This window comes from Sminthopsis crassicaudata, chromosome 2, assembly GCF_048593235.1.
Source record: "Sminthopsis crassicaudata isolate SCR6 chromosome 2, ASM4859323v1, whole genome shotgun sequence".
Classification (NCBI taxonomy): domain Eukaryota; kingdom Metazoa; phylum Chordata; class Mammalia; order Dasyuromorphia; family Dasyuridae; genus Sminthopsis; species Sminthopsis crassicaudata.
Genome location: NC_133618.1, coordinates 349,139,507 through 349,163,708, shown reverse-complemented (window position 1 = coordinate 349,163,708; position 24,202 = coordinate 349,139,507). Strand labels below are relative to the sequence as shown.

The 24,202-nt window shown below is 35.5% G+C and overlaps 1 long non-coding RNA gene across 3 annotated transcripts in view; it reads left to right on the top strand.

Annotated features, from left to right (window-relative positions):
• The window catches only part of LOC141556518 (uncharacterized), a 104,827-nt gene that overhangs the window by 17,451 nt on the left and 63,174 nt on the right, over positions 1–24,202 (top strand). Inside the window, exons 2-5 of one of the 3 annotated variants that reach the window (XR_012486548.1) lie at positions 2,947–3,018; positions 4,915–5,034; positions 10,722–10,825; positions 16,039–16,303. This is a non-coding gene — a long non-coding RNA (uncharacterized LOC141556518). Of the gene's footprint in view, positions 1–2,946; positions 3,019–4,914; positions 5,035–10,721; positions 18,264–24,202 lie in introns of those variants that run through there. The other 2 variants (XR_012486547.1, XR_012486546.1) reach the window with 2 other exon arrangements.

The following is a 24,202-nucleotide window of genomic DNA, read 5'->3' as shown; positions in this document are numbered from 1 at the left end:
TAGGAAGTCACTAAAGTTTATTCAATAGTAGTAGTCATAATCACACCTACACTTAAAGAAAGTTAATTTGACAGCTGAATTGAAAATAGACTGCAATGGTGAGAGATGATGCAGGGAGACCAACTAGAAGGCCAAACCTCAAGAATTCTCTCATAGCAATTAAGCAACTCAAAAGGAAGCCAGGACTTCTTCCCTATGGGGCCATAGGTCTGAGGCAAATGAAAGCCGAGTGAAATAAGTGGCTAATAGAGGAACAAAGTAGTCATGAACCCTTGGGCCCAAAGACCATGCATAAATGCAATGCAGAAGAAGGATCTCAAAGATACAACCATGAGAATGGCAGCAGCAGCAGTGGAAAGTGATAGTGATTGAGGCAATGCAAGTGAATTCTGGGGAAAAAAATTAGGAAATATGAAAGCTAGAACAACTGTGGAACTGGGATGAAAGATGTGGTTGGAATCTGTGATTAAAGCAGAAGACACTAGAACAAGAAAGTTGCAGACCCAAGAAAGAAAGAGGAAGGCAGTTGATACTTTCAGGACTATGATCTGTGATTGCGGGGCAAGAGTAAAGGACTTAATTACTTGGTGATCATTGAGAAGCTAACCTATTCAAACATGTTCCTTTTCCATTCTTTACACAACTTTAAAAAAATTGTTCTGTAACTGGAAACTGAGTGGATGTCCATCACCTGGAGAATGACTGAATATGTTATGGAATATGTAAAAAACAATCTATAAGAAACAATCAGCAGGATGATTTCAGAGAGGCCTGGAGAGACTTACATGAACTGATGCTAAGTGAAGTGAGCAGAACTAGGAGATCATTGTACATAGTAACAAGATTATGTGATGATTAATTCTGATGGATGTGACTCTTTTTAACAATGAGATGATTGAGACAAGTTCCAATGATCTTGTGATGAAGAGAACCATCTACACCCAGAGAGAGGATTGTGAGAACTTAGTATGGATCATAACATAACATTTTTACTCTTTTTGTTGTTGTTTTCTTGCATTTTTTTCCTTTTTGGGTCTGATTTTTTTTTCTTGTGCAGCAAGATAAATGTATATATATGTACACATAAATTGGATTTAACTCATATTTTTTAAACATGTTTAACATATATTGGATTACTTGCCATCTAGGGGAGAGGAAATTTGGAACACAAGGTTTTGCAAAGATCAATGTTGAAAAAATATCCATGCATATGTTTTGAAAATAAAAAGCTTTTAATAATTTTTTGAAATATTCTGTTTTAGGTTTAAATGTTTATAGGTAGCTTGGATGCACCTAAAGGACTTAGATTGGGAGTTAGGCATCTTGACTCATCTTCCTGAGTTCAAATCTGGCCTTATTGGCTTTGTGATAAGTGGGCAAGTCACTTAACCCTGTTTGCCTCAGTTTCTTTATTTGTAAAATGAGCTAGAGAAGGAAATGTCAAATTATTCCAGTCCTTTTACCAAGAGAATTCCATGATCATGAAGTCATACATAACTGAAAAATTACTCAACAACAAGGAGACCCTAATAGAAACGAGACAGATTCTGATATTCACAGAACTTAGGGTATGAGAAGAAGGAGGAGCAAATCAAAGAGTTATTTTTGAGAAGTCCCCCTCCTGTCCATCAAGATTGTATATAATCCATGTGAATCCAAAGCAACAGAGCCAAGAAGAAATATTCTTTTTGTCTCATATGTTGAGTGAGGGCAGAAAAAAACATTGAGATAGTCTTGTTTCCTTCTCTTTCTCACATTCCCAGTGATAATCAATAAAGAGGGATGGTGGTGATAAGCAGCCAGTCTCAGCTAATGAAAGGAATGATTCTTGTGTCAACTAGCCTAGAGCCCTCTCCTCTCTTATTTTCTTTCTTCTCTTCCCTTCTCTCTCTATTATTTCTCCTTTTACTTTCTATTCCCCTTTCTCTTCTCTTTTCTCACATTTTTTCTCTCTTCTCTCCTCCTTTTCCTCTCTTTCCTTTCTTTTGTATTCTAAGGAAACCTTGTTTGTGTTTTCTAGAAGACAATGTGCATTTAGTAAACTGTTTATTTACATGAGTAAGAATTAAAACAACAACAAATCCATTTCCAAAAGGAAAAAATTTTGGAATATTTTAACTCCTTAACTGTAAATTTTTAACGTGTGAAGTATGATTATCAGAAGCAACAGGGGCCCTGCATTCTCTCCTACACTAATTGTCTATATAATGAGAATTAGATTAAAACACAGCCCATGGAGTGCTGAACTCATATCCCAGAAGTGGCCACGGCTCAGCTCTCTGATTGGTCTGGTACTTGTCATTTGTACTTGTGGAGGACCAAAAATGACATCACTATGTTGGGTCAATGTACAATGTGACTGACTCTAGCTGATCAGACAGTTATAAAGTTATAAAGCTCTACTACAGGTTGGACACAAATAGATTGTATGAACATTTGGAATGGAGATGTCTATAAATTTGCACGTCATGTTTCCTTTGCTCTCCTGTAACTCTATTTTGCTAATAGAGCACAGAACCTTCTTTGACACAAAATGCCATGCTTGGCAATCCTTTGCCAGTGTCTCCTATGTCTCACATCAGTGAATGTCGTTGTACCTCTTCTTCTATCTCCATGTGAGCACTTACTTTGTATGAGTTAGCCATTAAATAGTATTTTAGACAAATATACATTTGGCATTCAAACAATATGGCTAGACCATTGAAGTTGCACTCTGTGCAACAGAGTTTGAATGTTTGGCAGTTCAGCTCAAAAAAGGACCTCAGAGTCCAGTCCCTTATCTTGCCAAGTAGTCTTCAGAATTTTCCTAAGACAATTCAAAATGGAGCAATTCAATTTCCTGGCATGGTACTAGTAGACTGTCCAGTTTTCACTGCATACTACAATGACTTTATAGCTCCATCTGGTAAAAGCTTCACATCTCTCCTCTCCCACACTTTCCTTTAGAGCTTCCCACACAGTGAAGTAGCTCTGGCAATGTATGCATCAACCTCATCGTCCCTGGAAAGAATACTGAAGGTAAGTGAACTTATATACAGCATTTAAAATTTTTCCATTTGCTGTAACTGATGGTTACATATTCTTTTGTAGCTTAGCCTCAGAAGCTGTTTTGAATACACAATCATCTGCAAACAAGAAGTAATGTACCAAGCCTCTCTTCACTTCAGTCTTCACTTGTAGCCTTTTCTTTTTTCTTTTTTTTTTTTTTTTCTCTGAGGCTGGGGTTAAGTGACTTGCCCAGGGTCACACAGCTAGGAAATGTTAAGTGTCTGAGACCAGATTTGCACTCCAGTCCTCCTGAATTCAGGGCTGGTGCTCTATCCACTGCGCCACCTAGCCGCCCCCATTTGTAGCCTTTTCAAGTTAAATAATTTACCATCAATGTAGTAGCTTGAACTTGATGCTTTTTTCATCTTTGTTGAATGTTTCTGACAACATTGTAAGCACAAAGGTCAGTTTTACTCGATTAATGACTTGGAAAGTGCAAGAGTCTATTATATAGAACCTGTGCAAGCATGCCATCATGAAACTAATGTACAAATACAATAGTGATGAACTTTTGCCATGATCTTCTACAAGCCCTCATGACTGACAATATCAAAGGCCTTAGTCAGGTTGACACACATAGTGTACAGACTTCTGTTTTGCTCCTGGAATTTCTCCTGGAGTTGTCAACATCAATCATTAACCATTCCTGGACCCCTTCTGAAGCCTCAGTGGCTCTTGGGTAGATGAATATCTTCCAGGTGAAGGATCAGCTGTTTAAGGAGGGCTCTGGCAAGAATCTTGCTGACAATGACTAAGAGAGTGATATCTCACCTCCAACCCTGTCTCAGGACAACCTATTTCTTTTATAGAAATGGAATTGATGGGACTAACCTCCTCTTATCATATAACATAGACAATTTTAATCAGCTTTTGTATGAGCAAGGGACTACTGCTGTGTAAATCTCAGCTGGAATAAAATCAACACCAGGTATTTTGCCAAATGAGACCAGCCTAATGGCATTCAAAACCTTTTCTTTAGTTGTAAACTTGGCTAAAGAAGGATTAATTTTAACCTGTGTATATAGCCAGTGCCTTCAGCAAAAGGTCTGTTGAGAACACAATATAAGGGTTCAGCCCATCTCTCCAGGATTATGTTCTTATCACTAATCAATGTGACTCCATCAGTACTGAGTAATTGAAATGCACCATAGGCCTTTGGACATAAATAGCCTTTAGGGACTCATAAATATATTGATGTTACCATCAATATAAAATTGGATTTCATCTTGCTTACTGAGTCAAGAATATTGCTTTCTAAATAAAGCTCTCTAAACTTTGCTTGTGCTTTTTTTTGGGATGCAGTTGGGCTTAAGTGATTTGTCCTGGGTCACACAACTAGTGTCAAGTGTTTTTCTGAGGTTGGATTTGAACTTAAATCTTCCTGACTCCAGGGTTGGTGCTCTGTCCACTGAGCCACTTACCTGTTCTTTGCACTTTACTTTTGATGGAATTGAATGCTGTCTTCTTAGAGACAAATTATCCTGGTGGTAAACTCTGCAGTGTTGTTCTTGTTTAATTTAGCAACTTTTGAATTTTATCAAAACAATTTTGTTTTATCCTGATTTCTGTAAATGTTCTAGCCCAGATGAGTGCTGGGCACCAAATCTCTGAAAGCTGCCCACTCCATTTCTGTTCCACTTTTGCAAAATGTGTTGGCTCAACTTTCCTTTCAAGTTAACAACAAATTGTTCAGGCTCAGAGAAGCATTCTACTCTGTTGACATAGAGTCTTCTGGTAGTTGTTTTGCCTTGGGGCCACTGCTTTTCTTTGAATGTGAATATTTAGCTTGGAAAGAATAGGTCTATGATTGGTACAGTATTATCACCTTCATCATTTTTAAAACTCATCTTTCTTTTCTCTTTTCAGTGACATAATCTATTAACAGCCAATACCTGCTGCCAGCGCACAATCACAAAGTTTATATTGTGTTTATTAAATGGAAGACAATATTGGTTATAAGGCTATGGGACATATAAGTCTTCAGTAGTAAGTGACCATTGCTGTTTCTGACTTGTTCCTCCCAAAGATTCCCTGATGTGTCTGGTACTCTGGCATTAAAGTCATCTAGAATTACAAGTTTGTCCTGTTTTGGCACATTGATGATAAGGGTTTCTAGGTGTTTGTAAAGTTTTTCTTTGACCGCCTTAGGGTTCATCATGGTTAGAGCATACACATTGATGATGGTGGCATGGCACTTTCCTACAAATAACAATAGCATTGTTGAACCTGTTGTTCATTCCTTTAGGGAGCCAACACAATCTTGTTGAATAGATTAGATTTGATTGTGAAACCTATGCCAGCTTCATGGCATTCCTTCAGAAAAACTTGTATCTTCCTCCAAATTTGATAAGCACACAATTTTAGGGTACCTTTTCTAGCTCCTTCTTCACACCAGGAAATGAGTAGTGTGATCCTTAAAAAAGTACCCAGGAGGTTGCTAAATCCCACTGCCATTCCAGGCAAGTGAGATGATGACCCTATGCCCTCAGCTGCCTCTACTGTGACTATAGCTCCCTATGTATCCACACCTGCTGCTTCATCACTTGCCCATGTCCACAGGCCTCAAGGAGGCCCTTCTTAATTCCATCAGCCAGAGGGACAGCAATCACCATGAGCTGGTATAAAGGGGGATTTTTTTTTTTACACCCTGAATTTTAAAAGCATTGTAAAACTGGCAGCTAGGACTGGTAGGGACAGGAGAAGCAGGACTGCTGTAATTATTACTGATCAAACAAATAGTGATGTTTGATATTGGGATATTGCAGGGGTTTTATGTAAATAATTGTTGTAATGAAGTTAATAGCTCCTAGGATGGAAGATACTCCTGCTAGATGAAGTAAAAAAATAGCTAGATCAACTGATGCTCTTGCATGGGCAAGATTGCCTGCTAGAGGAGGGTAAACTGTTCATCCAGTTCCAGAACCTGCTTCAACTGTTGAGGATGCTAGAAGTAGTAGGAATGATGGTGGTAAAGTTACTATCTTAACCTACTTCAGAAGTTATAAATATTCCAGTATTAGAAATCTCTGTAGCACTTAGTTTGTTATTTTTTTTCTTTATTAAAGCTTTTCATTTTCCAAAACATATGCAAATATAATTCTTTAATATTAACTCTTAAAAAACCTAGTATTCCAATTTTCCCCTCCCTCTCCCATGTCTTTCCCCTAGATGGCAGATATATTTTAAACATGGTAGAAATATATGTTAAATCCAATATATGCATACATATTTATACAATTATCTTGCTCACTAGAAAAATCAAATCAAACCAGAAAAAAAATTGAGAAAGAAAATAAAATGCAAGCAAACAATAATAAGAAAGAATGAAAATGCTATGTTGTGAATATTTTCTTTCTTTTCTTTTTTTATTATAACTTTTTACTTATAAGATATATGCATGGGTAATTTTTCAGCATTGACAGTTGTAAAACTTTTTGTTCTAATTTTCCCCCTCCTTTCCTCCATCCCCTCCCTTAAATGGCAGGTAGACCAATACATGTTAAATATGTTAAAGTATATATAAAGTATATAAACAATATATGTATACATGTCCATATAGTTATTTTGCTGCACAAGAAGAATCAGACTTGGAAATAGTGTACCATTAATCTGTGAAGGAAATCAAAAATGCAGGTGGAAAAAAATAGAGGTATTGGGAATTCTATGTAGTGGTTCACACTCATTTTCCTGATTCTTTTGCTAGGGTTAGCTGGTTCAATTGGAACTGATTTGTATCATCTCATTGTTGAAGAGGGCCACATCCATCAGAATTGATCATCATATAGTATTGTTGAAGTATATAATGATAAGTATATATAAATATATAATGATCTATTGAAGTATATAATGATTTCAGAAAGATCTTAAAAGACTTACATGAACCGATGCTGAGTGAAATAAGCAGAAACTGGAGATTATTATATACTGCAACAGCAAGATTATATGTTGATCAATTCTGATAGATCTGGTTCTCTTCAACCATGAGATAATTCAGGTTAGTTCCAATGGTTTTGTGATGAAGAGAACCATCTGCATCTAAAGAGAGGACTTTGGGAACTGAGTGTGGATCACAACAGTATTTTCAGTCTTTTTGTTGTTATTTGCTCACATTTTGTTTTCTTTCTCATTTTTTTTTCTTTTTTTGATATGATTTTTCTTGTATAGCATAATATTTGTGGAACTATGTATAGAAGAATTGCACATATATATTGGTTTACTTGCCATCTAGGGGAGGGGAGCACAAGATTTTGTAAAAGCAAATGTTAAAAAATCATCCATGCATATATTCTGAAAATTAAAAAGCTTTAATTAAAAAAAATTAATTTATTTAAAATACATTTAAAAGTTGTCCATTTTATTATTCCACATTGGTAACAATAAAAAAATTAAAACTCTTGTCATCATCAACTTTTACTATGTGCCAGACACTGTGCTAAGCACTTAATAATTATTATCTAATTTGATCTTCACAACAATCCTGGGAATCATGTGCTATTATTTTCTCCTCCTCCTCCTCCCCCTCTTGCTGCTTCTCCTTTTCTCCTCCTCCCCTTGCTCCTCCCCCTCCCTTTGTTCCTCCTCCTCTTCCTCTTCTTCTTCTTCCTCCTTCACCACCTCCTCCTCCTTTTTTCTTCTTCCTTTTCTTCTTCTTCCTACTTGTTTTCCTCTTTCTCCTCTTCATCTTCTTCATTTTAATTTCATCACCTCTCTGGCAGGAAGTAGAATTTTTTACCTTTAGTCTTCTGACTTTTAGTCTTCCATTATACTGATCAGAGTTAAAATGTTTCAAAATTATTTTTTCTTTACAGTGTTATCATTATATTTATACAAAGTGAGTTTTGCTCACTTCTCTCTAAGCCAGCTCAAAGAGATCTTCCCATTTTGTCATTTATTATGGTATAGTATGGTATGCCAATTTGATAGGTATGAAGTGAAACCTCAAACATGCTTTAATTTAAAATTTTCTATTAATTATTTAGAACATTTTAATATGGTTGTTGACATGCTTGCATTTTTCTTTTGAAAACTGCCTGGTCACATCATTTGATTAAATTTGTCTTGGAGAATGTTTCTTAAGTTTTATAAATTTGAAATCAATTCCTTATATATCTTGGATAGGAGACAACTTTCAGAGAAATATGTTGAAACAATTTTTCTTCACAGTTATTTATTCCTCTTCTATGCTTAATTTAGATTTGTTTGTGCAAAATCTTTTAAATTTTATATAAGCAAAACTGTCCATTTCATGCTGTATTATTTTCTATCATGAATTTAGTTTAGTCAAGAATTCTTCCTCTAGCTAAAGATCACCAAAGATAGTTTGTCCCTTATTTCTTTAATTTGCTTGTGATGACTTTTTATATCTAGGTCAGATATCTGCTTGGAATTTATCTTAGTATGAGATGTTCTATCCTAATTTTTGTCAAATTGCTGAAAAGTTTTCACAGAAGTTTTTGTCAAATAGTGAGTCCTTATTCCAGTATGTAGGGATAGGTTTATCAAACAAGTTGATTCTGTGTTTGTTTAATTTTACTTAATCTTTTCTACTGATTTACCACTCTTTTTAAAAAACTAAACCCAAAATGTTTTAATGATTAGTGTGCTTTGTAATAGTTTAAGATCTAGAACCTTCCTTCTCACTTTTTTCCCCTTATTATTGGCCTTAAGATTCTTAAACATTTTGTTCTTTGGAAGCTTAATTGATACAGCTCTGAATAAGTATTATAACTACTGTAAGTAATTTAGAGAATGTTGTCATTTTTATTATATTACTTCTATGAGCAGTTAATGATTTTCCAAATATGTCTGCCTTTATTTCTGCAAAGAATGGTTTTTAGTTGGATTCATGTAGACCTTCTTTGCATCTTGATAGATCAGACCCAAATATTTTATAATTTCTGTGGTGAAAATAATGAATGGAGTATCTCTTTCTGAAATTTCTTTTGCTGGGTTTTGAGGGTATTATATAGAAATTCTGATAATTTATGTATATTTTTAATACTATAATTTTGATTAGTTTATTGTTTCAATTAGGTTTGACTAATCAATTAGGTTTATTCTTTAGGGTTTACTTAGTATTGATGAGGTTTAGATTTGGGGTACCCAAATAAAAATGAGATTTAATGGTGGAGCAATCAGTTCTCTGTAAAGGAAATCCGAAAGCCTAGATTGATAAAAGAGGTTTATTATGGGGATTGGAAGTAAGGTTAAGGAAATAAGTGAGAATAAAGAAAGGAATAAAGGCATGTTTAAACCCTCTGCAAAGAGAGTGCTCCAGTCTGGCTCTTTTATAATGGGGGCTTTGGCTACAAACTGAAGGGGGCTTGTGGGTGGAGTGCCAGGTTGGCTCCTAGTTGGGTTTCATCGAGGGTTAGAATTTGAATTGAATTCAATGGGTTTTGGAACTGAGCTGTCCCCACCCAGATAACAAAGATGAAACTGTTTATGCTTGGGATGGAGTCCCCTCACTGAGGCAAAGTTGAAGAAGATTTTCTCTAAGAATTTTTCAGAGTTTTGGGGTTCCCTCTTCAGTATGTCATGGTATATTTTGCAAAAAGGCAGTGTTTTCCTGTGTTTTCCCCTTTGATTTCTCTTTCTTGTCTTCTTTCTATAATTAACATTTCTAAGACTAAGTAGTGAAAATAGTAGACTAGCTTGATTTAGCCTTGATCTTACTGGAAAGACTAGTTTTCCCCACTATATATATTCACTCTTGGGCTTAAAGAAATATCATTATTGTATTAAGGAAGGAAGGTTTTTATTGGATAACTGAAAAAGAATGAGGAGTTTTAGCAGACAATTTACAGTGGCAACCAAAAATCTAATGTGAGCATGAAGAGAAGCTATTATTTTGGAATATGCAGTGACAATTTGACTACCACAATCAGTCCATATCTGTATTATTATTATAAACAAGAACAAGATAAGTTGGAAAGCATGTAGCAGAGATAAAGTGAATATACACCCACGACAGTGAAGGCCTTGGAGTTATGCTGCATGAGGCTTAATTGAAGGAATAGGGAATATTAGGGGGAGCACATAGCTACCTTCAAGTCTCTGAAGAGCTGTTGTGTGAAGGAATAATTATTAGATTTATTTCATTTGCAGAGGGCCAACAAGAGATTTGGCTTGATATAAAGAAAACCTTTCTAACTATTGCAGTTATCTCAAAATGAAATTTTGTGAAAGAATTCACAGTCCCACTCTGTAAGCAAGGTTTTTGGCAAAATGAGTTCCTTTCACTGAGAAACCATTTCTTCCAGTTAGCTAGTTCCTAATTAGGAAAATAGCAAAGTTTGGGGTACAGAGTCTTGCTTTTTATTTAGCTTTCTATGATTTGGGGCTAGGGAGTGATTAGGGGCTAATTTCCAAATCCATAAAGGGTAGTAATCGTTTCCTAGACCAAAGTGATTCCTAGATCAAATGGAAGTGGAAGCTTCCTGTGGGAACCAGGTAGCTTTCCCAGAGTCAGGAAATTCAGGTTGGTGGGGATCATTTTTAGGAATTTCCCCAGGCCATGTGGCCTACCCTCCACAAAGATTAGGGGGACAGAGTTCTATTACTTCATTATGATACTTTCAAAGTTTGAATAGGAAAATAGGACAGATCCTCTTTGGACAGGTCCAAGTTGGAGTGGATGGCAAAAGTTCTTTTTTTTTTTTTTTTTTTCTTAGATTGAGATGTGAAAGGGACCTTAGAAGTCATTTCAGTCAATCTCTTCATTTCACAGAGGAAAGAACTAAGGAATAGAGAGGTTTGTTTCCCTGAGGCCACATAGGTAAGTGTACCGTCAAAATCTGAATTCATATCCTCCCTTGATCTTTCTACTTTTCTATCTTAAGAAAAAGTGTTGCATCTATCTTGGTATTCACAATATTTTCACAGTGCCTTACACAGAAATATTGGTCATGAGAACCCATGAATTAAGGGAGAAAGTTTTGTTTGTTTTTCATAAAATGGTCCTCCATCCTATTTGTTCCCATTCTATTTTTGCAGTTATGGCAAAAAAATGTCAGGAATATGGGCAGGGGATTCTTAAAACTTCTAAATTATACAGGTGATAAGCTCTTTTTTACATCACGTACATACATAATACTACATACATAAATAAATCCAAGAGAAAGAACAAAAATTGCAACTAAATGGAAGAATGGCTCACAGATACTTCTGAGAAAGACAAAGAAAAGAGTTAACAGAGTAAGTTTTGTTATAGTCTTCAAATCTTCAAGGAATGTTATTTTACCAGATATTTGATCATTGCTTTTTATAATTGTAATGAAAATAATTGTAGTTTATGAACCATTATCAGTTAGTGAGGACAAAATGGTAGATAATTTATTCTATGAAGAACTTGGTAAGACCCTCCATTTGATGACTACAATGAAAAAGTAGGGAGGGGAAAAGGTAAAGATTGGTAGAAATATATTGGAAAGTAGGGTTTAGGAGAAAAAAAATAAGAAAGCCCCAATATTTGTAAAATATAACAAAATCCTGATGACAGTGAACAATAAATCTCCTGAAATGATTGTATTGTTTGAATGCACACTGCATATTCCTGTTGGATTAGAACTAATTATCAAATTTTTCTATGATTATAACCTCAAATGATGCATATATGAATTCATGAATAAATGCGACCACTTCAGGGGATTAATTATTTACACTAATTGTATTTCTTTTCCTTTTCATCCTTAGATACCCTTGGGATAACTTTTTTATCCTTCACTGCTTTTCTCTTATTTAGGAGATGATACTAATTATTTTCATCCATTGTCCTTTATGAAATTAGAAAAATAAGTTTGTTATAACCTGTTATAATCTGGTTATAACCTGTTATAACCAAACTCACAGCAAACCATCATATCTCTAAAAAAAATTGAGTAGACACTGGACATGGTAAGCCTCAAGAATGGAGTTGTACTACATTTTAACAGACAAGAAAAGACTAACTATAAACATAGAAGTTACTCTGGGCCATCTATGAATACATAATTAGACCATCAATTTATTAGAGTTAAGAGCCAAATTTATAACAAATTAAAAGATTTAGAATGAGATAAATATATCATGTGTGTTTATTTTGTGTTATGGGCCAGAACTCTTGTGGTAGCTGGCTTGTTCTCCTGCACTTCTCTACTGAAACCAAAACTCTGGAAGGCCTCTAAGAAAGCTAGCTGGGCCCCAGGCAAAGAGGCAATAAAGAATTTGGCTATTCTTGTGATGATTACTGAGTTGAAAAGACCTCCAGAAAACCCACCAAGAACATTACAATTTTGACAAACTATTAAAAATTTTAAAATGGGAACATGGACAAATGGACAACAAAAATGACACTGATACTGATTGTGATAATTTTTTTCAAGAAATTAAACCAAGGTAAATTAATTGAAATAAAAAAGAAAATCAAAAGCACAAAAAAAGTACCTTAGTCAGCAAATATTGGAGTTACTTACCAAATAGAGGGCCATGATTGCCAATGGCAACAGCAAGTTATGACAAACTTATTTTTATATTATTTTTATGGATAAGGGAAAATTTTATGAATAAAGAAGAATAGAGAAACTTATCAGATATAAAATGGTTAATTTTGATTTCATAAAGTTAAAATCTTTGTTCAAATAAAACAAATGTAACAAAGATTAAAAGGAAAGCAGAAAATTGGGAGAAACTTTTTCTAATGTACAATTAAGTTTCTTGAATAAAGGTCTCATATCTCAAAATATATAGTGAACTTTGTCAAATTTGTTAAGAATATGAGATATTCCCCAATTGATAAATGGTCAAAGGATATAAATGGGCAGTTTTTGGAAAAAGAAATCAAGTCTAAATATAGTTACATGAAAAAACATAAATTGCTAATTAGAGAAATGTACATTAACACAACTCTAAGGAGTCATGTTGCATATCAATTTGGCTAAATATTAAAAGAAAAAAATAACAAATTCTGGAGGATATATAGAAACTATTATACTATTGTTGGAATGGTGATCTGGTCCAAAAGGCAATTTGGAATTATGCTCAAAGAGTTATAAAACTGTATACTCTTTTACCTAGCAATACCACTATTAAATTTTGCAAAATTATCAGGGAAAAAAGAAAAGAACCTATATGTTCTAAAATATTTATAGTAGCTTTCTATATGGTGGCAATGAATCAAAAGTTGAGAGGATGCCCATCAATTGGGGAATGGCTGAATAAATCAGTGAATATGATTATGATGGAATGCTACTACTGTAAGAAATGATGAGCATGTTGGTTTTGGAAAACTATGGAAAGACTTGCATGAAATAAGGCAGAGTGAAACAAGAACCAAGAAAACATTTTATATATTAACAGCAATATTGTTTGAAGAGTAACTGTGAATGACTAAGCTATTCTGCGTGATATGATCATTGAAATCAACTATGAAGGACTTATGAAGGAAAATACTATCCATATGTGGAATTATGTATTGTATAGTTCCATGTACATGTCTATATCAAATGTTGGCTTTTTCTAATGTAAGTTTGGAATGGAAGGAGACAACTCAGAATTCAAAATATAACATCAACAACAACAACAACAACAAAACCCTTCTAGAAAATCACCTTCTGGATAATTTACAACAAAATATCTCCCATATATACATAAATCATTCCAGATTCCTTGGAAGATATGACAACAGAAATATTAATGTTCAATGATCCTTTGATAATAAACATCAGGCAAAGCACAAAACAAGGAGATGTGTTCGTCCTGAAAGTATTTGCCATTGTGATGAAGGAGATCTAGAAGCAAGTCCAAGTAGAAAAGGGATATTTTGTGGATAGTGAAATCCTCCAGCTACTCCTGTTTGTGGATAATCAAATGGATAAAGAATGTCTATGACTTACATTTTAACATGTAGCTGAATGAATACAATAGAGTTTGTCTAATAGTATATATATCTGAATTAGATTAAAGTCAAGTCAACAAGCTTTATTAAGTGCTTTCTATGTGTTAAGCAAGGCAGCAAGAAGGTTCAATAGATAAGTCTTCCTGATTCTAAACCCAGTGACATAACTGTGTGACCCTGGGCTGAACCCTCTTTGCCTCCAGTATCTATGCTAAGAAAATCCAAAATGGAGTCATAAAGACTGGCCATGACTGAAAAATGGTGGAATAACATGTGGCAGGTACTGTGCTACACTCAGGGGATACAAAGAGAGGCAAAACCAAAGTCCTTGACTTCTAGTGGAGTCAGCATGCAAATGCCTCTGTATATATTTAATGTATACAAAGATGATGGGACTAGGAAGGCCTCTTACAGAAGGCAGAATTTGAACTGGATATTAAAGGAATACTTGAAAGAAGCTAAGATATGAAGGGAGAGGATTCCAGTTATGGGGGACAGACAATGAAAAGTACAGTTAGAATTGCAGTGGGTATATCTTCCATGAAAAAAGAAAGCCCTGGCAGAAAAGTTATGTCACTAGTTTATAAAGTTTATGGAAGAGATTAAAGTGTAAAAAACAAAACAAAACAAAACAAACCTAGAAATGAGGGATTAGGTTACAGAGGATTTTATATTGGATCCTAGAAGTAATAGGGAGCTGCTATAATTTATTGCAGATATAATAAAGAGCCTCTGGAGTTTTAAAAAGAGAGATGATAATGCTAATGAACATAGGCATAGAGTTAGGCATAGAGTTGAAAAGAGGGAAAGAGGGAAGAAGTGAGTTGGATGGCTTTTGGGAAATTGCAAAGTATTTTTACTGATCCATACCTCCAAAGTCTCATCTTACAGATATTTTGCTGGTGGTGGTTTATGAAAGACCCAACGTACTCTAAAGAGAGAGAAAGAGAAGACAACTGTCTTCTGTAACTGGAGACAATGAGGGAAGAGGTAGATAGCCAGTGTGCTCTGCTGTTACCCTTGTTATTTTGAGAGAAAGCAAGGTTGAATGAGAAACACACAGGCCAGCAGGCAAAGCTAGGCTGCTTATCTGCATTAGAGAGAATGTCTAAATTAAATATTTGGGTACCTAAGTTTCCTTTTCCCCTTGTTATTCTTGTTAGACACAGAATATGTTGTTTATGTTTTACTTAAATACTTCATAGAACAATGCAAGAGATTTCTTTTTCAAAATTGGAATTCTGTTTCAGCCTTAATAAAATCAGCAGGGATTCAAAAATTATTTGGAAACACTTCTTTCAATTCCTTTTCTAAATAGAAAGATTCAGCAACCTTCAGAGCTTTTAAGAGAACTATGATTTTCTTTTTAACAATATAATGATTTGTGACATTGATGAGGGTTGAAGTCCCTTTAAGATTCCTTTCTAATTGCCCAACCCACGACTGACCTTGATTCACAAATCCTGGTCAAAAGCACCCTTTGAATATCTGGGCCCAGCCCCCACCTCAACTCAGCTTCCCCCAGCTCTCACCTGATCTGAGCTAACTAAAAAGCCCACTAAGAACTTAGGGGTACCGCCCATAATCTTTTGGGTATAAAAGAGGTGAGCCAGAACACCCTCATTGCAGTAGCCCTCCCAGCCAACACATGGTATTCTTCCAGCCATGTAAGGGTTCCTGCCCACCCAGCGGCTACCTTTGGCCCTGGCTTCTTTCTAACTTAACTTCCAAATTTCTACAATAAACCTTTTATTTATCAATCTAGGTTTTCGGGCCTGTAAATTCATTATGTGCCGAGAAATGGGGTTCCCCCTTTCCTTTCCTTCATTAGTTGGTGGCCCTCATGGGGACCCCGAAAATTGTTACCCCCAAAACTAACCTTTACCTTTTCAGGTCTCTCAGAACCAATTTTCTTCCTTAGCAGTTTCAAGCAGCTTCGGGGAAGAATATCTGTGTTCCTACCCTCGTCTCACTCTATCTCTAAAACATAGGGCACCCAGACCAGGTTTGGGGTGCGAGCAAAGTCTCCCTTGGAGACTACTTCTCTTTTTGTCTCACTCTGTCTTTAGAGGCCACTTCTAGAGCCAAAGCAAATTCTAATCCCTTTATTTCACCAGAAAAGCCTGCCCTCAGTCTGGAGACACTCAGGATAGCATCTCTTCTTCACCCCGCCTCCCCACCACATGGCCAACCCTCTCGGGTCCCAGGCCAGCAGTCTCCTTGATCTCTTCTGGGGAGATATCTGTGTTTGAGCCCTCTCGCACTCTACCGTAGTGGCCAGGCTGTAACCACGAGGAGATGGTCAATGGATCGGGGCCAACTTGGAGATGTGTCTCTACCCAACTGCATGAGCCTTCACCTTTGCCACCTGAGAAGCACTGGGTAAGATAACATCTCTCCCTTCCCTCATCCTCTCTCTTTTCCAACCTCTCCCATGTGGCTTAAACTGCCATTTAAATGCTCCCATCCTGTCCCCTTCTTGGGGTACAGTGGGGAGATTTTCAAGATCTCTAGAAAAGTCTCCTATTCACTTTTAAAAGGAGCTCTGCCGCAACTCTGAACTCCCCTCTCATAGCTTCTACCTAGCTCTTAAAGGAGCCAAGGCTTCCAGCCCTCTCAGAGAACTAGCTTGTCCCATACCTTTTAAAATGGGACTCAGTTTACATGCTGTCTAGGCTGGATTTTAAAACTGCCCATTTTCTTTCTAAGGGCATACTTACCTGCTTTCTAAAGCCTAGACAGAATTTAAACTAGCTGTTCAAGCCTTTCTCTATCTCAGTAACCTTGCAGGTGGGACCTCCTGACTTTTCTCTTGGTCCAGGACTTTTAGCAACTAGGGCACTCTCTTATTTCTTTGGATTGGCACCCTATGCTCCCTATGCCCCCTCATATACTGACAATTAAAAGATACCCTTTCTAAGTTCTGGTCCTGGCCAGGCTAGAGCTTCAGGAAGGACGTCTTTGTAATTTGGGCTGGGGAACAAAATTCTGAATCCAGGCAAATTAATTGTTAAGAGAGTGAAAATAGTTTCTTTTGATTTCTCCTTTTTCCCCCCCATCCTGCCTGCAGGCAGGCAGGGGTGAATTAAAGTGATTGAAACTATTTTAAAAAACACTCTTTAACTACTTTAATTTGGCACCTCGATAGAATCTTTCTCTGTTCCGGTGTGTGACAGTTTTTTTTTTTTTTTTTTACTGCCTCAGTTTCCTTAAACTGTCTTTCTTGCCTGAACTTCTCTGGCTTCAGTCCAGGAAGCCAGGGATTAGAAGAATAGATTCTCCCTCAAGCTGCCTTTTAGAGAATGGCTGCATTAACACCTGAATTCTATATATAGAGTTCTAATCTCTCTCTAATCCCCCAACCCCCAACTTGCTTCAGGAATTGCTTATCTCTAATTAAGTCTGACCTTCTAAATGCCCCAAACGCTCCCACACCTTAATCATTAGAAGATGGGTGGAGGTAGTGTCTTTTGTCTTCGACTCACTATTCTCTGCATCAATGCTAGCTGCCTTTCCATTCCTCTGCCTCTTCTTACAGAGTAGGGAGGGGTCACATGGGATTTCTCTTCCACAGAGAAAGTTCTGAGTGAGATAGTCTGACTTTCAAATTAATTGACTTTTTTTTTTTTTTTTAAGACTAGTTAAAACTGGGGGACTTGAATAAAACTGTTTGACTATTGTTCTGTATGAGAAAAACTTAACTATTGCTATATAAACCTGTTTGACTATTGCTGCATAAAACTCTGACTATTGCTGTTTCAGGAAATTTACTATTCTGTTATGTATAATCTGATAATTTCTGTAAACGGGGGGAGGGGGGAAGGAAACTGAGATTTCAGCTGGTCAGGAAATTGGGAAAAACTGATGTCTTATTTCAGTTCAGGCCGAATTGGAAACTATTTTACTCTTTGCTTAAAATTTACTAGACTATGATTGGCTGGCTTATGTTTTAACTCTGAAATCCCTTATTCAGTCTTTGGGATTATTCTTTAAAAAAAAAAAAACAACCAAAATCAGACACCTGTCCTGGGACTGGCAGTCTCTCTGATCTGTTTCTCCACCCCTGTTACCCCATTTCTTTAATTATTATTTCAGCATTTCGAGATCAGAACTCTAATGGTTGGGGTAGCCTGTCTTGTAATTGCATAATTTACTTAGAAATCTGTGCTCCCTAGAGAAGAAAGTAGAGTCTGTGAACTATGACTTTAATTCCTCGGAAAATTCTAGACCAGATTATTATAGAGATGGTTAATGCATATTTATAAAGGTAATTATAAAGAGCCAGCAGAATAGGTCATGCCATACTAACCTCATTTCCTTTCTTTAAGGATTACTGACTTAGTAGATGAATAGAATGCTGTGAATATAGTTTAACCTAGATTTTAGCTTTTGATAAAGGATCTTATGTTTTCTTTTTTTTTTTTTTTTTCTTTTTCTGAGGCTGGGGTTAAGTGACTTGCCCAGAGTCACACAGCTAGGAAGTGTTAAGTGTCTGAGACCAGATTTGAACTCAAGTCCTCCTGAATTCAAGGCTGGTGCTCTATCCACTGGGCCACCTAGCTGCCCCAATCTTGTTTTCTTATGGGAAAATGGAGAAATAGGAGTTAGACAATAATATAATTTAGTTATTCATATTCATCAAACTTAAGGACAACTTTATAAAAATAGAAAAAAAATAATATTAACATGGAAGCAAAAAAGTTCAAGGGAATTGCAAAGGAAAAGAAGTGAGATTTAGCAGTGTCAGATCTCAAACTATACTATAAAGCAGTAATTCACAAAACAATTTCATTCTAGTTAAAAATAGAATAATCAGTGGAAAAAATTAGCTCTATGACAACTTGTACCCTAATATTCAAAAACCCTATTTAGATAAGAATCCAGTATCTGAAAAAAAAATTGTTGGGAAAATTAAACAGCAAGGTGGAAGAAATTAGTCTTAGATGAATACCTCATACTTTCAAGATAAGCTTCAAATAAATATATGACTCAGATTTTCAAAAGGTCACATAATCAACAAATTAGGGGATTGTGTGAAAAAAAAATTTAGATCTATGGATAGGGGAAAAGTTCATAACCAAATAAAGGATAGAGAAAATTAAGAAAACAAATTAAATAATGTTTATAATATAAAATTAAAGTTAGATTAAAAGAAAACAACTGGAAAAATCTTTGCAACAAGTTTCTATTATAAAGTTTTAATTTTCAAGATATATAAAGTTAATTCAGCTGTGTAAATATTAGAGTCATTCTCCAAATGCTAAATGGTCTAACAGTCAGTTTTTTAGGCAAAAAACCCAGGATATTTGTAACTATATTTTAAAAAAAATGTTCCAAATCATCACTAATTAGAGAAATGCAAATTTTTAAAATTCTAGTATTCTACCCCAAGCCCACTAGAATGGCAAAGATTACAAAAAAGAAAAATTATTAATATTGAAGGGGATATGAAAAAATAAGTAAATTAATTTGTGAATTTTTAAATGAATATAAAGCATTCTGGGAAACTGTTGTGGACCAGAACTCTGTCCTTAAAACAAGGATTCTTACAAGGTACTAATTCAGGGGAATTGATAAGACAATGGTTATTTAGTTTAGCATGGTGATTAATAGTTCTCTAAATATGATTGATTTAATCTTACAACAAATAAGAGTTTCCTAGTGATGTAATGATTGGTTTATACTCAAAATAAAGCATATAAAGCTGAAACAAACTCAGCCAGAGTCAGAGCCAGATACAGATTTGGAAGGGACCCAGAAACACATTCATTCCATCTTTGGTCAGACTCTTGGTGGCTCTCCTGGAGGACCTAGAGGCTTGAAGACAGAACCAGAAAAGACAAGAGAACTGGAGGCGGGAGCCCAAGGTCTTGGAGCCAAGGAGAGACAGATTCATTCACTTCATCTCACACCACCATAGTGGTGACCTCCTGTACTTCCCCCACTGAGACCAAGGCCAGTCTGAAAGGCTCTCTAGAAAGCTAGCTAAAGCCCTAGGGAAGGAGACAAGATTGTGAAGGAAATAATAAAGGATTTGGACTTTAACACCTGGCTATTCTTGTAGTGATTAATCTGCTGAAAGGAAGGCTGCTCCAAGATCTCCAGAAAACCAAACAAGAATACTACAGAAAACAATTTGAAACTATAAACAATTTGAAACTATAAATAATTAATGTACTTTGACTCATTGTAGAACTGACTAGGCTCATCCAGGAACATGCTACAGTCTGCTCATGCTGGCTCATGAAAATCAGTAGTTAAATCTTTAAAGTGAGCCTTTTTATCTTGGAAATTGACAAATGCCACAAGTATTTGATTTATTTTTTATTTGTTATTTAAAGAACATGATGGAGATAATGATATTAATGCAGATTAGACTGCATATATTATTTGTTCATCCATCCTCCCCTGAGAGCTGATTTTTAAATATCATATAAGCAAACCAGCATCTATACCCAAAAGTAATCAAGGAAATAAAGAAAAATGTCCTACATATACAAAAACATTTGGAGTAGAAAAATTGGAAGCCAAAGGGGATGCCATCAATTAAGGAATGAATAAGGAATTCATAATGATTATGAATGTGGCATAATACCATTGCAGTATAAGAAAATGAAGATATAAATGATTTAAAAGAGACATGGAAAAGCATGGAAACTGATAACAAATATCAAAAAACAATTCATATTATAATACAAATATAAAAACAAATCTTTTTGAAGATTTATTTGCTGATAAAGAATGAAAATGAACAGCACCAGGGGAATACTTTACCCAATGACAACAACACCATAAAGACAACCAATTTTGAAAGCCATAAAAACTGTGATCAATAGAATGACCATTCATGATTCTAAAGGATTGAAAGTGAAACATATTCTCTCTATTTTCTGATAGCGAGGTGATAGTTTTAAGGTACAGAATTATTCAAATATATAGTCAATGAGGGAATTTGTTTTGATTAAGTAGGAATATTTATTATAAAGGGGAGGAGGAGAGATACTATGGAAAACTATGATGATATAAAAACCAAAAGATGTCAGTAAAATATTATTAAAAAATAATAAGTATAGGCTACTTCTGAGAACATACATGCCATATGTATCCTGTAATTCACAATAATGTAATATTGTTCAAGAACATGTAAAACAAGAAAGAACAAAAAGGCTAAGACTATAATTTCCCAGGTGGTCTTTTTCTAATGAGCTAGGAAATAAGTCCTTAAGAATTTGAGTTTTGCTTAAATTTAGCCATCTGTTTGCTTGATTGAGAAATCTTGGATAGTAAGTAATAGAATTATTCTTTTTATTCATCCTGATCCTCTCCGAAATGAATTCATTTTGGCTGAATTGTAAAGTAATATTCCTTGACTGGCTTAAACTCTGTTCACTTAGTCTTTAAGAGTTAGGAATCAAAATACATTCTAAGTACTTGTTAAGCATTTTAAGGTTTCAGAGAACTCATTTACTCCCTTTTTTATATCTGAGATAAAACTTTTCTCAGACCATATTCCAAAGGAAGTGGGATTAAGTAGCTTTCAGAAATGTAAAGTCTTTCCTTCCCTTCTCCAGACTCACAGAACTAAGGAAGAATTCTGTCATAAACATTAGTATGTCTTAGTTTGCTCCTCTGTGAAATGAACATCTATGTTCTGGTATTATTGTAAGAATAAAACAGGATAATGCTAACAAAGTGTTTTGCAAACCTTAAAGTGTTATGTAAATGCTAGATACTATTATAATTGTTTCTATCATCTTATCCTATCATCTTGAAATAAGGTGACTCTTTTGGGTCCTACATTTTCTAGAAAATCAAGGGAGAATCAAAGCAGAATGCTAGAGATAGAAAATACCTCCCATCTGATAAAGTGGGTATCAATTAAAGAACAGTGAGAAAATACTCTGAGATGTGTATATCTATATATTTGAAATATTTCTGCTCAGATGTTTTCAACTTCTCTAAGGGTACCTGAGGAAGCTGGTAAGAGTTTTATGTAACCAGGACCCAAATCACAATCCCTAGATCAAAGTCAGCCCTAAAATTTATGGTGGTTTATATGAAGAAGAAGCTGCTCAGGATATACTTTGACTTTGTGTTAGCACAAAATTTGCTAAGCCTAAAAATGTCATGATTAAATAGTAACAGGTATTTTTGAATGAAGAAAGAAAAGTCTTGGCATCCCATTGCTCATCCTTAAAGTGGTGGGTTGGCCAAGCATGTGCCACATGATACCTTGAATTTAAGAACATTTCATTCAAAGATAGGGATCAAAACCATCAGAACTTTTTATCCGTGACAGGGGTACCCTGCACTACACACCACCCCACAAAGAAGAGGATAAAGGAGCCTTGAAACACCTCTGTCCTCACTACTCCCCAAGAAAGAAGTCCTGGCTTTTCTAATTGTTGAACGCTCAGAAATTATTCAACCCTAACTTTCTCATGTATGAAAGGAGGATTTTGGATCACATGATCTTGAAAATCTTTCCTAGTTTTAATTTGTGATTCTAGCAAGAACTGTTGTCCATTGTAACTATTTTTACTTAACTATTTTTATATTATCAGCTCTGATGCAGTGACAAGGTTTTACCAGGTTGAGAGGGAAATATTCTGAGATGAAGGAAAGAATAATAAATTCTAGCCCATCTCCAGCTCCTTTACTGGATAATCAAATAGCCCTGGGCAAATCTTTTGTCTTTTTTCTCAGTTTGCCCAAATCTAAAATGAGAGTAATTACTCTCCTTGTCCCACTTAGAGATACTGAGAGGCATCCTTACCTCCCTTAGGCAAAGATACTACATAATTACCAATTATATATGGCTTCAGTGCTGCTCAAATCACAATGAGCTGGCAACATCCATGATGCTAAAAGACTCTTCAATGGGAAGTCTTAGCACTGGCCCATCTATGCCTTCTCCCCAGGTCAGGCAATTACCAAGAATTTTAGGTTTCTAATCAGGGAACTTGCATTTAATGTGCAAATAGAATGGTATGTAGGGTGGTTTAAAACCTTCATATGAAAGGCAAAAATTTGGGGAAAAAAAATTGGGGCAAAGGGTGCTAACCTCAGAAAAGCCTCATCTAACTTTTTTGTTCTTGTTTCAATTCATTTACTTATGTGCAAGTCCTGAATGGCTTGGAGAGCTCAAAAAAACCTACTATTTTTTAATAGCATCCCTTTGAATGGGTATTGAAGACAGAGTTTCTCTGACCATACATACTGTCTATATTTGTCTCCTCTCTTGGTTGATAGTGTGGGTCCCAGTTTTGTGGGACTTTTCATTACTATGTCATTTCCTTAAATACTTTGCTTTGAGCCAACATATCCTCTAATTGATAGAAATAAATATATTAATGGAAGCTTGTGAGTTATGAATTTGAGTAGATGTAGATCCAGAATATGCTGAATTTGGAGAAGCTTTTAGGAATAGGGAAAACATGTGCAACAGATAGTATCCCAAATGATGCATTGTGGAGGCTCACATGCAATGTCCTAGTACTGCATAGATTCATTGGAAGCAAATTTTTTTTTTTTAGGCCGTGATTTGCAACAGGATGTGTGTCTTGTGATGTGTGTGTGTAGATGTTTTAGTAGGTCAAAACAGTTGCTTTAAAAAAAAAAAAAAAAAGATCATATATACATGTGCATTGTTGTATCTTGTACAATTTAAACTAAAATTGACATCATGTTTGTCAAAAAGTTGTAACACTGGTTATAAATTGCCACAAAGCAATCCTGATGTTACATATACCTAATATACAGGGGTCACATGAGCAGCAAGAGTACTTAGACCACTTGGGGAGATGTGAGATATTTTTTCAAAGCACTTAGGGAAATGTAAGCTTCCTTAGATTATGAGTTACCTGAACTCATGGTACAATCTAGCATCCCTGAAGAGATGAAAGTTGGGAGGCAACACATATATATCATGAATCTTCACACTGAGACAAGATATTTCATAGAGTTAAAACTCTGATTCTGATTCAGGAAATGACTGAAGATATATTTTTCATGATCCACCCTAAGCTAAGAAGTTTCTGAGACATTTGCCACTAAAGTATATAATAAATAAATAAAGTATATATATAATAAAGTAATAGTGGCCAAGAATTAATGAGAAGAATAGGGAAAGATCATGGAAAGCTTTAAGGGAATATAGGATGATTGGCAACTGCCAAGGATTCAGTGCATGACCTTGGTGTCTTTGATATCTGACCAAACTCTAAGCACTCCACAGCACTTACTTCAGCCACCTTCATGGCCATGGAACAAATTTTATCA